Raw genomic sequence first — 13,969 nt, forward strand, 5'->3', positions numbered from 1 at the left:
AAATATTAGTCGGTAATATGAAGTGTTGTCAGCTGAAGTCTGATGATCCAGACGACCGTAAGGACGAAGTACACAAATGTACCGCTGGTCCGCGCCTCTTTAGCTCAGTGGTAGAGCACTGGACTAGTAAACCAAGGGTCGTGAGTTCCATCCTCAAAGGAAGAAGCCGAATTTTGGAAATCATATGCGCGTCTTGCCCGTATAGCAAACAGTATCTGTGATGACGAACAATTAGCGACATGCCTTTTATTAAGAATTACTCTCAGATGTGATTAAGGCGAACGGCGCAGATAAAGCATTTGCCAAAGCGGTTCACCATAAGGTGGGACGAGGCAGTCTGAATTACATTTTATAGATGTATTTCTCACATATATCACAGCCTCTCGCGGTCGTCGTCGTCGTCGTCGTCGTCGTCGTCGTCGTCGTCGTCGTCGCCGCCGCCGCTTCTGCAGAAGTAGCAAATGGCCATCGTGGCAAATGCGGCGAGGCACGCCCTGCCTTCGATTCCGTATGCACAAAGTGTGTGGTCTTGTTTCCCAGTCTATATTTGGTCGGTCACGTAAGAGGTTGAATGTAACGAATGGGTGGGAAAGAGCAAGGACAGCGGCTGTGTAGAACGAAAACACAAATTAGCAGGGGTGTGAGCGTTTCGAGATGAGTCATGTACAGGTTGCACTTGGTCGTCAGTGACTGTGTGGCCTAATGGATAAGGCGTCGGACTTCGGATCTGAAGATTACAGGTTCGAATGCTGTCACGCTCGTGTTTAATCAGTTCTGAAAAAGAAACATACCGTTTTAATGTAGCATTTGAGCAGTACGAAACCGTCTGAATGTTGCTGTTGACCATTTTCTGCTTAGAGATGCTCTTGAGCTTGAAACACACACTACAAGACCGGTGTTAACTAGCGAAATGGTCGGCAGAGTGCCGTCACCGCGAGTTTCCACTGGCACTTGCACATCTAAAACAACGTCGGAAAGTAACTCGTTCGCCTTTTGAGTCACATCAAGTATGAGTGTTAATTTTGATGCCACTAGCTCTGCAGGTTGTCATGCAATTCCTTACCTCTCAGAAATGATTATGAAATAAAAGTGAAGTACGTGACGAGTGTGACGTTAGGAAAACATTAGGCAGCATGGAGAGATTCTGTATGGGACCACCCAACCCAAACAAGTACTGTGTGACGTGCTGCCCGACAAGTACTCACCGAAGCAGAACGGCTACCTCAGTCGGTAGAGCATGAGACTCTTAATCTCAGTGTCTTGGGTTCGAGCCCCACGCTGGGCGAAACGGAATTTTGTTCCGCTGCAGATGTAAAATACCGTTTTTCTGATTAACGTGTTGTAATGGAAGTAGCAACTTTGAACTTTGCCTACGTCTCTGTCAGTCGCAAGGAAACTGTATTTGAAGGTGAAGGTGATTTTGTAGACATGTGTGAAAGACATGTTCTGAAATGCAAGTGTTGTTGTTTGGAGAGGACATCGGTTACGTGTCAGATGTGTAGCCAAGCAGTAATGGGTCGCCATAGCTGCAAATATTAGTCGGTAATATGAAGTGTTGTCAGCTGAAGTCTGATGATCCAGACGACCGTAAGGACGAAGTACGCAAAAAAACCGGTAGGGCGCGCCTCTTTAGCTCAGTGGTAGAGCACTGGACTAGTAAACCAAGGGTCGTGAGTTCCATCCTCAAAGGAAGAAGACGAATTTTGGAAACCAGTTGCGCGTCGTGTCCGTATAGCAAACAGTATCTGTGATGACAAACAATTAGCGACATGCCTTTTATTAAGAATTACTCTCAGATGTGATTAAGGCGAATGGCGCAGATAAAGCCTTTGCCAAAGCGGTTCAGCATAAGGTGGGACGAGGCAGTCTGAATTACATTTTATAGATGTATTTCTCACATATGTCAGAGCCTCTCGCGGTCGTCGTCGTCGTCGTCGTCGTCGTCGTCGCCGCCGCCGCTTCTGCAGAAGTAGCAAATGGCCGTCGTGGCAAATGCGGCGAGGCACGCCCTGCCTTCGATTCCGTATGCACAAAGTGTGTGGTCTTGTTTCCCTGTCTATATTTGGTCGGTCACGTAAGAGGTTTAATGTAACGAATGGGTGGGAAAGAGCCAGGGCAGCGGCTGTGTAGAACGAAAACACAAATTATCAGGGGTGTGAGCGTTTCGAGATGAGTCATATACAAGTTGCACTGCCTCGTTAGTGACTGTGTGGCCTAATGGATAAGGCGTCGGACTTCGGATCTGAAGATTACAGGTTCGAATGCTGTCACGCTCGTGTTTTATCAGTTCTGAAAAAGAAACATACCGTTTTAATGTAGCATTTGAGCAGTACGAAACCGTCTGAATGTTGCTGTTGACCATTTTCTGCTTGGAGATGCTCTTGAGCTTGAAACACACACTACAAGACCGGTGTTAACTAGCGAAATGGTCGGCAGAGTGCCGTCACCGCGCGTTTCCACTGGCACTTGCACATCTAAAACAACGTCGGAAAGTAACTCGTTCGCCTTTTGAGTCACATCAAATATGAGTGTTAATTTTGACGCCACTAGCTCTGCAGGTTGTCATGCAATTCCTTACCTCTCAGAAATGATTATGAAATAAAAGTGAAGTACGTGACGAGTGTGACGTTAGGAAAACGTTAGACAGCATGGAGAGATTCTGTATGGGACCACCCAACCCAAACGAGTACTGTGTGACGTGCTGCCCGGCAAGTACTCACCGAAGCAGCCTTGCTAGCTCAGTCGGTAGAGCGTGAGACTCTTAATCTCAGTGTCGTGGGTTCGAGCCCCACGCTGGGCGAAACGGAATTTTGTTCCGCTGCAGATGTAAATTACCGTTTTTCTGATTAACGTGATGTAATGGAAATAGCAACTTTGAACTTTGCCTACGTCTCTGTCAGTCGCAAGGAAACTGTATTTGAAGGTGAAGGTGATTTTGTAGACATGTGTGAAAGACATGTTCTGAAATGCAAGTGTTGTTGTTTGGAGAGGACATCGGTTACGTGTCAGATGTGTAGCCAAGCAGTAATGGGTCGCCATAGCTGCAAATATTAGTCGGTAATATGAAGTGTTGTCAGCTGAAGTCTGATGATCCAGACGACCGTAAGGACGAAGTACGCAAAAGTACCGCTAAGCCGAGCCTCTTTAGCTCAGTGGTAGAGCACTGGACTAGTAAACCAAGGGTCGTGAGTTCCATCCTCAAAGGAAGAAGTCGAATTTTGGAAATCAGTTGCGCGTCGTGGCCGTATAGCAAACAGTGTCTGTGATGACGAACAATTAGCGACATGCCTTTTATTAAGAATTACTCTCAGATGTGATTAAGGCGAATGGCGCAGATAAAGCCTTTGCCAAAGCGGTTCAGCATAAGGTGGGACGAGGCAGTCTGAATTACATTTTATAGATGTATTTCTCACATATGTCAGAGCCTCTCGCAGTCGTCGTCGTCGCCGCCGCCGCTTCTGCAGAAGTAGCAAATGGCCATCGTGGCAAATGCGGCGAGGCACGCCCTGCCTTCGATTGCGTATGGACAAAGTGTGTGGTCTTGTTTCCCAGTCTATATTTGTTCGGTCACGTAAGAGGTTGAATGTAACGAATGGGTGGGAAAGAGCAAGGGCAGCGGCTGTGTAGAACGAAAACACAAATTATCAGGGGTGTGAGCGTTTCGAGATGAGTCATATACAAGTTGGACTTGGTCGTCAGTGACTGTGTGGCCTAATGGATAAGGCGTCGGACTTCGGATCTGAAGATTACAGGTTCGAATGCTGTCACGCTCGTGTTTTATCAGTTCTGAAAAAGAAACATACCGTTTTAATGTAGCATTTGAGCAGTACGAAACCGTCTGAATGTTGCTGTTGACCATTTTCTGCTTGGAGATGCTCTTGAGCTTGAAACACACACTACAAGACCGGTGTTAACTAGCGAAATGGTCGGCAGAGTGCCGTCACCGCGCGTTTCCACTGGCACTTGCACATCTAAAACAACGTCGGAAAGTAACTCGTTCGCCTTTTGAGTCACATCAAGTATGAGTGTTAATTTTGACGCCACTAGCTCTGCAGGTTGTCATGCAATTCCTTACCTCTCAGAAATGATTATGAAATAAAAGTGAAGTACGTGACGAGTGTGACGTTAGGAAAACATTAGACAGCATGGAGAGATTCTGTATGGGACCACCCAACCCAAACGAGTACTGTGTGACGTGCTGCCCGGCAAGTACTCACCGAAGCAGCCTTGCTAGCTCAGTCGGTAGAGCGTGAGACTCTTAATCTCAGTGTCGTGGGTTCGAGCCCCACGCTGGGCGAAACGGAATTTTGTTCCGCTGCAGATGTAAATTACCGTTTTTCTGATTAACGTGATGTAATGGAAATAGCAACTTTGAACTTTGCCTACGTCTCTGTCAGTCGCAAGGAAACTGTATTTGAAGGTGAAGGTGATTTTGTAGACATGTGTGAAAGACATGTTCTGAAATGCAAGTGTTGTTGTTTGGAGAGGACATCGGTTACGTGTCAGATGTGTAGCCAAGCAGTAATGGGTCGCCATAGCTGCAAATATTAGTCGGTAATATGAAGTGTTGTCAGCTGAAGTCTGATGATCCAGACGACCGTAAGGACGAAGTACGCAAAAGTACCGCTAAGCCGAGCCTCTTTAGCTCAGTGGTAGAGCACTGGACTAGTAAACCAAGGGTCGTGAGTTCCATCCTCAAAGGAAGAAGTCGAATTTTGGAAATCAGTTGCGCGTCGTGGCCGTATAGCAAACAGTGTCTGTGATGACGAACAATTAGCGACATGCCTTTTATTAAGAATTACTCTCAGATGTGATTAAGGCGAATGGCGCAGATAAAGCCTTTGCCAAAGCGGTTCAGCATAAGGTGGGACGAGGCAGTCTGAATTACATTTTATAGATGTATTTCTCACATATGTCAGAGCCTCTCGCAGTCGTCGTCGTCGCCGCCGCCGCTTCTGCAGAAGTAGCAAATGGCCATCGTGGCAAATGCGGCGAGGCACGCCCTGCCTTCGATTGCGTATGGACAAAGTGTGTGGTCTTGTTTCCCAGTCTATATTTGTTCGGTCACGTAAGAGGTTGAATGTAACGAATGGGTGGGAAAGAGCAAGGGCAGCGGCTGTGTAGAACGAAAACACAAATTATCAGGGGTGTGAGCGTTTCGAGATGAGTCATATACAAGTTGGACTTGGTCGTGAGTGACTGTGTGGCCTAATGGATAAGGCGTCGGACTTCGGATCTGAAGATTACAGGTTCGAATGCTGTCACGCTCGTGTTTTATCAGTTCTGAAAAAGAAACATACCGTTTTAATGTAGCATTTGAGCAGTACGAAACCGTCTGAATGTTGCTGTTGACCATTTTCTGCTTGGAGATGCTCTTGAGCTTGAAACACACACTACAAGACCGGTGTTAACTAGCGAAATGGTCGGCAGAGTGCCGTCACCGCGCGTTTCCACTGGCACTTGCACATCTAAAACAACGTCGGAAAGTAACTCGTTCGCCTATTGAGTCACATCAAGTATGAGTGTTAATTTTGACGCCACTAGCTCTGCAGGTTGTCATGCAATTCCTTTACCTCTCAGAAATGATTATGAAATAAAAGTGAAGTACGTGACGAGTGTGACGTTAGGAAAACATTAGGCAGCATGGAGAGATTCTGTATGGGACCACCCAACCCAAACGAGTACTTTGTGACGTGCTGCCCGGCAAGTATTCACCGAAGCAGCCAGGCTATCTCAGTCGGTAGAGCATGAGACTCTTAATCTCAGGGTCGTGGGTTCGGGCCCCACGCTGGGCGGAACGGAATTTTGTTCCGTTGCAGATGTAAATTACCGTTTTTCTGATTAACGTGATGTAATGTAAATAGCAACTTTAAACTTTGCCTACGTCTCTGTCAGTCGCAAGGAATCTGTATTTGAAGGTGAAGGTGATTTTGTAGACATGTGTGAAAGACATGTTCTGAAATGCAAGTGTGGTTGTTTGGAGAGGACATCGGTTACGTGTCAGATGTGTAGCCAAGCAGTAATGGGTCGCCATAGCTGCAAATATTAGTTGGTAATATGAAGTGTTGTCAGCTGAAGTCTGATGATCCAGACGACCGTAAGGACGAAGTACGCAAAAGTACCGCTAAGCCGAGCCTCTTTAGCTCAGTGGTAGAGCACTGGACTAGTAAGCCAAGGGTCGTGAGTTCCATCCTCAAAGGAAGAAGTCGAATTTTGGAAATCAGTTGCGCGTCGTGGCCGTATAGCAAACAGTGTCTGTGATGACGAACAATTAGCGACATGCCTTTTATTAAGAATTACTCTCAGATGTGATTAAGGCGAATGGCGCAGATAAAGCCTTTGCCAAAGCGGTTCAGCATAAGGTGGGACGAGGCAGTCTGAATTACATTTTATAGATGTATTTCTCACATATGTCAGAGCCTCTCGCAGTCGTCGTCGTCGCCGCCGCCGCTTCTGCAGAAGTAGCAAATGGCCATCGTGGCAAATGCGGCGAGGCACGCCCTGCCTTCGATTGCGTATGGACAAAGTGTGTGGTCTTGTTTCCCAGTCTATATTTGTTCGGTCACGTAAGAGGTTGAATGTAACGAATGGGTGGGAAAGAGCAAGGGCAGCGGCTGTGAAGATAGAAAACACAAATTAACAGGGGTGTGAGCGTTTCGAGATGAGTCATATACAAGTTGCACTTGGTCGTCAGTGACTGTGTGGCCTAATGGATAAGTCGTCGGACTTCGGATCTGAAGATTACAGGTTCGATTGCTGTCACGCTCGTGTTTTATCAGTTCTGAAAAAGAAACATACCGTTTTAATGTAGCATTTGAGCAGTACGAAACCGTCTGAATGTTGCTGTTGACCATTTTCTGCTTGGAGATGCTCTTCAGCTTGAAACACACACTACAAGACCGGTGTTAACTAGCGAAATGGTCGGCAGAGTGCCGTCACCGCGCGTTTCCACTGGCACTTGCACATCTAAAACAACGTCGGAAAGTAACTCGTTCGCCTATTGAGTCACATCAAGTATGAGTGTTAATTTTGACGCCACTAGCTCTGCAGGTTGTCATGCAATTCCTTTACCTCTCAGAAATGATTATGAAATAAAAGTGAAGTACGTGACGAGTGTGACGTTAGGAAAACATTAGGCAGCATGGAGAGATTCTGTATGGGACCACCCAACCCAAACGAGTACTTTGTGACGTGCTGCCCGGCAAGTATTCACCGAAGCAGCCAGGCTATCTCAGTCGGTAGAGCATGAGACTCTTAATCTCAGGGTCGTGGGTTCGGGCCCCACGCTGGGCGGAACGGAATTTTGTTCCGTTGCAGATGTAAATTACCGTTTTTCTGATTAACGTGATGTAATGTAAATAGCAACTTTAAACTTTGCCTACGTCTCTGTCAGTCGCAAGGAATCTGTATTTGAAGGTGAAGGTGATTTTGTAGACATGTGTGAAAGACATGTTCTGAAATGCAAGTGTGGTTGTTTGGAGAGGACATCGGTTACGTGTCAGATGTGTAGCCAAGCAGTAATGGGTCGCCATAGCTGCAAATATTAGTCGGTAATATGAAGTGTTGTCAGCTGAAGTCTGATGATCCAGACTACCGTAAGGACGAAGTACGCAAAAGTACCGCTACGCTGCGCATCTTTAGCTCAGTGGTAGAGCACTGGACTAGTAAACCAAGGGTCGTGAGTTCCATCCTCAAAGGAAGAAGTCGAATTTTGGAAATCAGTTGCGCGTCGTGGCCGTACAGCTAACAGTATCTGTGATGAAGAACAATTAGCGACATGCCTTTTATTAAGAATTACTCTCAGATGTGATTAAGGCGAATGGCGCAGATAAAGCCTTTGCCAAAGCGGTTCAGCATAAGGAGGGACGAGGCAGTCTGAATTACATTTTATAGATGTATTTCTCACATATGTCAGAGCCTCTCGCGGTCGTCGTCGTCGTCGTCGTCGTCGTCGTCGTCGCCGCCGCTTCTGCAGAAGTAGCAAATGGCCATCGTGGCAAATGCGGCGAGGCACGCCCTCCCTTCGATTCCGTATGCACAAAGTGTGTGGTCTTGTTTCCCAGTCTATATTTGGTCGGTCACGTAAGAGGTTGAATGTAACGAATGGGTGGGAAAGAGCAAGGGCAGCGGCTGTGTAGAACGAAAACACAAAATATCAGGGGTGTGAGCGTTTCGAGATGAGTCATATACAAGTTGCACTTGTTTGTCAGTGACTGTGTGGCCTAATGGATAAGGCGTCGGACTTCGGATCTGAAGATTACAGGTTCGAATGCTGTCACGCTCGTGTTTTATCAGTTCTGAAAAAGAAACATACCGTTTTAATGTAGCATTTGAGCAGTACGAAACCGTCTGAATGTTGCTGTTGACCATTTTCTGCTTGGAGATGCTCTTGAGCTTGAAACACACACTACAAGACCGGTGTTAACTAGCGAAATGGTCGGCAGAGTGCCGTCACCGCGAGTTTCCACTGGCACTTGCACATCTAAAACAACGTCGGAAAGTAACTCTTTCGCCTTTTGAGTCACATCAAGTATGAGTGTTAATTTTGACGCCACTAGCTCTGAAGGTTGTCATGCAATTCCTATACCTCTCAGAAATGATTATGAAATAAAAGTGAAGTACGTGACGAGTGTGACGTTAGGAAAACATTAGGCAGCATGGAGAGATTCTGTATGGGACCACCCAACCCAAACGAGTACTGTGTGACGTGCTGCCCGGCAAGTATTCACCGAAGCAGCATGGCTAGCTCAGTGGGTAGAGCATGAGACTCTTAATCTCAGGGTCATGGGTTTGAGCCCCACGCTGGGCGGAACGGAATTTTGTTCCACTGCAGATTTAAATTACCGTTTTTCTGATTAACGTGATGTAATGGAAATAGCAACTTTAAACTTTGCCTACGTCTCTGTCAGTCGCAAGTAAACTGTATTTGAAGGTGAAGGTGATTTTGTAGACATGTGTGAAAGACATGTTCTGAAATGCAAGTGTTGTTGTTTGGAGAGGACATCGGTTACGTGTCACATGTGTAGCCAAGCAGTAATGGGTCGCCATAGCTGCAAATATTAGTCGGTAATATGAGGTGTTGTCAGCTGAAGTCCGATGATCCAGACGACAGTAAGGACGAAGTACGCAAAAAAACCGGTAGGGCGCGCCTCTTTAGCTCAGTGGTAGAGCACTGGACTAGTAAACCAAGGGTCGTGAGTTCCATCCTCAAAGGAAGAAGTCGAATTTTGGAAATCAGTTGCGCGTCGTGGCCGTATAGCAAACAGTATCTGTGATGACGAACAATTAGCGACATGCCTTTTATTAAGAATTACTCTCAGATGTGATTTAGGCGAATGGCGCAGATAAAGCCTTTGCCAAAGCGGTACAGCATAAGGTGGGACGAGGCAGTCTGAATTACATTTTATAGATGTATTTCTCACATATGTCAGAGCCTCTCGCGGTCGTCGTCGTCGTCGTCGTCGTCGTCGTCGTCGTCGCCGCCGCCGCTTCTGCAGAAGTAGCAAATGGCCATCGTGGCAAATGCGGCGAGGCACGCCCTGCCTTCGATTCCGTATGCACAAAGTGTGTGGTCTTGTTTCCCAGTCTATATTTGGTCGGTCACGTAAGAGGTTGAATGTAACGAATGGGTGGGAAAGAGCAAGGGCAGCGGCTGTGTAGAACGAAAACACAAAATATCAGGTGTGTGAGCGTTTCGAGATGAGTCATATACAAGTTGTACTTGGTCGTCAGTGACTGTGTGGCCTAATGGCTAAGGCGTCGGACTTCGGATCTGAAGATTACAGGTTCGAATGCTGTCACGCTCGTGTTTTATCAGTTCTGAAAAAGAAACATACCGTTTTAATGTAGCATTTGAGCAGTACGAAACCGTCTGAATGTTGCTGTTGACCATTTTCTGCTTGGAGATGCTCTTGAGCTTGAAACACACACTACAAGACCGGTGTTAACTAGCGAAATGGTCGGCAGAGTGCCGTCACCGCGAGTTTCCACTGGGACTTGCACATCTAAAACAACGTCGGAAAGTAACCCTTTCGCCTTTTGAGTCACATCAAGTATGAGTGTTAATTTTGACGCCACTAGCTCTGAAGGTTGTCATGCAATTCCTTTACCTCTCAGAAATAATTATGAAATAAAAGTGAAGTACGTGACGAGTGTGACGTTAGGAAAACATTAGGCAGCATGGAGAGATTCTGTATGGGACCACCCAACCCAAACGAGTACTTTGTGACGTGCTGCCCGGCAAGTATTCACCGAAGCAGCCCGGGTAGCTCAGTCGGTAGAGCATGAGACTCTTAATTTCAGGGTCGTGGGTTCAAGCACCAAGCTGGTTGGAACGGGATTTTATCCGCTGCAGATGTAAAATACCGTTTTTCTGATTAACGTGATGTAATGTAAATAGCAACTTTAAACTTTGCCTACGTCTCTGTCAGTCGCAAGGAATCTGTATTTGAAGGTGAAGGTGATTTTGTAGACATGTGTGAAAGACATGTTCTGAAATGCAAGTGTGGTTGTTTGGAGAGGACATCGGTTACGTGTCAGATGTGTAGCCAAGCAGTAATGGGTCGCCATAGCTGCAAATATTAGTCGGTAATATGAAGTGTTGTCAGCTGAAGTCTGATGATCCAGACTACCGTAAGGACGAAGTACGCAAAAGTACCGCTACGCTGCGCATCTTTAGCTCAGTGGTAGAGCACTGGACTAGTAAACCAAGGGTCGTGAGTTCCATCCTCAAAGGAAGAAGTCGAATTTTGGAAATCAGTTGCGCGTCGTGGCCGTACAGCTAACAGTATCTGTGATGAAGAACAATTAGCGACATGCCTTTTATTAAGAATTACTCTCAGATGTGATTAAGGCGAATGGCGCAGATAAAGCCTTTGCCAAAGCGGTTCAGCATAAGGAGGGACGAGGCAGTCTGAATTACATTTTATAGATGTATTTCTCACATATGTCAGAGCCTCTCGCGGTCGTCGTCGTCGTCGTCGTCGTCGTCGTCGTCGCCGCCGCTTCTGCAGAAGTAGCAAATGGCCATCGTGGCAAATGCGGCGAGGCACGCCCTCCCTTCGATTCCGTATGCACAAAGTGTGTGGTCTTGTTTCCCAGTCTATATTTGGTCGGTCACGTAAGAGGTTGAATGTAACGAATGGGTGGGAAAGAGCAAGGGCAGCGGCTGTGTAGAACGAAAACACAAAATATCAGGGGTGTGAGCGTTTCGAGATGAGTCATATACAAGTTGCACTTGTTTGTCAGTGACTGTGTGGCCTAATGGATAAGGCGTCGGACTTCGGATCTGAAGATTACAGGTTCGAATGCTGTCACGCTCGTGTTTTATCAGTTCTGAAAAAGAAACATACCGTTTTAATGTAGCATTTGAGCAGTACGAAACCGTCTGAATGTTGCTGTTGACCATTTTCTGCTTGGAGATGCTCTTGAGCTTGAAACACACACTACAAGACCGGTGTTAACTAGCGAAATGGTCGGCAGAGTGCCGTCACCGCGAGTTTCCACTGGCACTTGCACATCTAAAACAACGTCGGAAAGTAACTCTTTCGCCTTTTGAGTCACATCAAGTATGAGTGTTAATTTTGACGCCACTAGCTCTGAAGGTTGTCATGCAATTCCTATACCTCTCAGAAATGATTATGAAATAAAAGTGAAGTACGTGACGAGTGTGACGTTAGGAAAACATTAGGCAGCATGGAGAGATTCTGTATGGGACCACCCAACCCAAACGAGTACTGTGTGACGTGCTGCCCGGCAAGTATTCACCGAAGCAGCATGGCTAGCTCAGTGGGTAGAGCATGAGACTCTTAATCTCAGGGTCATGGGTTTGAGCCCCACGCTGGGCGGAACGGAATTTTGTTCCACTGCAGATTTAAATTACCGTTTTTCTGATTAACGTGATGTAATGGAAATAGCAACTTTAAACTTTGCCTACGTCTCTGTCAGTCGCAAGTAAACTGTATTTGAAGGTGAAGGTGATTTTGTAGACATGTGTGAAAGACATGTTCTGAAATGCAAGTGTTGTTGTTTGGAGAGGACATCGGTTACGTGTCACATGTGTAGCCAAGCAGTAATGGGTCGCCATAGCTGCAAATATTAGTCGGTAATATGAGGTGTTGTCAGCTGAAGTCCGATGATCCAGACGACAGTAAGGACGAAGTACGCAAAAAAACCGGTAGGGCGCGCCTCTTTAGCTCAGTGGTAGAGCACTGGACTAGTAAACCAAGGGTCGTGAGTTCCATCCTCAAAGGAAGAAGTCGAATTTTGGAAATCAGTTGCGCGTCGTGGCCGTATAGCAAACAGTATCTGTGATGACGAACAATTAGCGACATGCCTTTTATTAAGAATTACTCTCAGATGTGATTTAGGCGAATGGCGCAGATAAAGCCTTTGCCAAAGCGGTACAGCATAAGGTGGGACGAGGCAGTCTGAATTACATTTTATAGATGTATTTCTCACATATGTCAGAGCCTCTCGCGGTCGTCGTCGTCGTCGTCGTCGTCGTCGTCGTCGTCGCCGCCGCCGCTTCTGCAGAAGTAGCAAATGGCCATCGTGGCAAATGCGGCGAGGCACGCCCTGCCTTCGATTCCGTATGCACAAAGTGTGTGGTCTTGTTTCCCAGTCTATATTTGGTCGGTCACGTAAGAGGTTGAATGTAACGAATGGGTGGGAAAGAGCAAGGGCAGCGGCTGTGTAGAACGAAAACACAAAATATCAGGTGTGTGAGCGTTTCGAGATGAGTCATATACAAGTTGTACTTGGTCGTCAGTGACTGTGTGGCCTAATGGCTAAGGCGTCGGACTTCGGATCTGAAGATTACAGGTTCGAATGCTGTCACGCTCGTGTTTTATCAGTTCTGAAAAAGAAACATACCGTTTTAATGTAGCATTTGAGCAGTACGAAACCGTCTGAATGTTGCTGTTGACCATTTTCTGCTTGGAGATGCTCTTGAGCTTGAAACACACACTACAAGACCGGTGTTAACTAGCGAAATGGTCGGCAGAGTGCCGTCACCGCGAGTTTCCACTGGGACTTGCACATCTAAAACAACGTCGGAAAGTAACCCTTTCGCCTTTTGAGTCACATCAAGTATGAGTGTTAATTTTGACGCCACTAGCTCTGAAGGTTGTCATGCAATTCCTTTACCTCTCAGAAATAATTATGAAATAAAAGTGAAGTACGTGACGAGTGTGACGTTAGGAAAACATTAGGCAGCATGGAGAGATTCTGTATGGGACCACCCAACCCAAACGAGTACTTTGTGACGTGCTGCCCGGCAAGTATTCACCGAAGCAGCCCGGGTAGCTCAGTCGGTAGAGCATGAGACTCTTAATTTCAGGGTCGTGGGTTCAAGCACCAAGCTGGTTGGAACGGGATTTTATCCGCTGCAGATGTAAATTACCGTTTTTCTGATTAACGTGATGTAATGGAAATAGCAACTTTAAACTTTGCCTACGTCTCTGTCAGTCGCAAGGAAACTGTATTTGAAGGTGAAGGTGATTTTGTAGACATGTGTGAAAGACATGTTCTGAAATGCAAGTGTTGTTGCTTGGAGAGGACATCGGTTACGTGTCAGATGTGTAGCCAAGCAGTAATGGGTCGCCATAGCTGCAAATATTTGTCGGTAATACGAAGTGTTGTCAGCTGAAGTCCGATGATCCGGACGACCGTAAGGACGAAGTACGCAAAAAAACCGGTAGGGCGCGCCTCTTTAGCTCAGTGGTAGAGCACTGGACTAGTAAACCAAGGGCCTGAGTTCCATCCTCAAAGGAAGAAGTCGAATTTTGGAAATCAGTTGCGCGTCGTGGCCGTATAGCAAACAGTATCTGTGATGACGAACAATTAGCGACATGCCTTTTATTAAGAATTACTGTCAGATGTGATTTAGGCGAATGGCGCAGATAAAGCCTTTGCCAAAGCGGTACAGCATAAGGTGGGACGAGGCATTCTGAATTACATTTTATAGATG

General features: G+C 46.4%; 6 non-coding genes across 6 annotated transcripts; all 6 read left to right on the top strand.

Moving 5' to 3' along the window:
• Positions 1–2,727: 2,727 nt before the first annotated feature.
• Positions 2,728–2,800, top strand: Trnak-cuu (transfer RNA lysine (anticodon CUU)). Its single transcript has one exon. It is a non-coding gene; the product is annotated as a tRNA-Lys (tRNA).
• A 1,424-nt stretch (positions 2,801–4,224) lies between these two features.
• On the top strand, positions 4,225–4,297 carry Trnak-cuu (transfer RNA lysine (anticodon CUU)). Its single transcript has one exon. It is a non-coding gene; the product is annotated as a tRNA-Lys (tRNA).
• Positions 4,298–5,722: 1,425 nt separating this feature from the next.
• On the top strand, positions 5,723–5,795 carry Trnak-cuu (transfer RNA lysine (anticodon CUU)). The gene has a single exon. It is a non-coding gene; the product is annotated as a tRNA-Lys (tRNA).
• A 1,425-nt stretch (positions 5,796–7,220) lies between these two features.
• Trnak-cuu (transfer RNA lysine (anticodon CUU)) lies at positions 7,221–7,293 on the top strand. The gene has a single exon. It is a non-coding gene; the product is annotated as a tRNA-Lys (tRNA).
• A 1,443-nt stretch (positions 7,294–8,736) lies between these two features.
• Trnak-cuu (transfer RNA lysine (anticodon CUU)) lies at positions 8,737–8,809 on the top strand. Its single transcript has one exon. It is a non-coding gene; the product is annotated as a tRNA-Lys (tRNA).
• A 2,964-nt stretch (positions 8,810–11,773) lies between these two features.
• Trnak-cuu (transfer RNA lysine (anticodon CUU)) lies at positions 11,774–11,846 on the top strand. The gene has a single exon. It is a non-coding gene; the product is annotated as a tRNA-Lys (tRNA).
• Positions 11,847–13,969: the final 2,123 nt, after the last annotated feature.

Source organism: Schistocerca gregaria, chromosome 8 (genome assembly GCF_023897955.1).
Source record: "Schistocerca gregaria isolate iqSchGreg1 chromosome 8, iqSchGreg1.2, whole genome shotgun sequence".
Classification (NCBI taxonomy): Eukaryota; Metazoa; Arthropoda; class Insecta; order Orthoptera; family Acrididae; genus Schistocerca; species Schistocerca gregaria.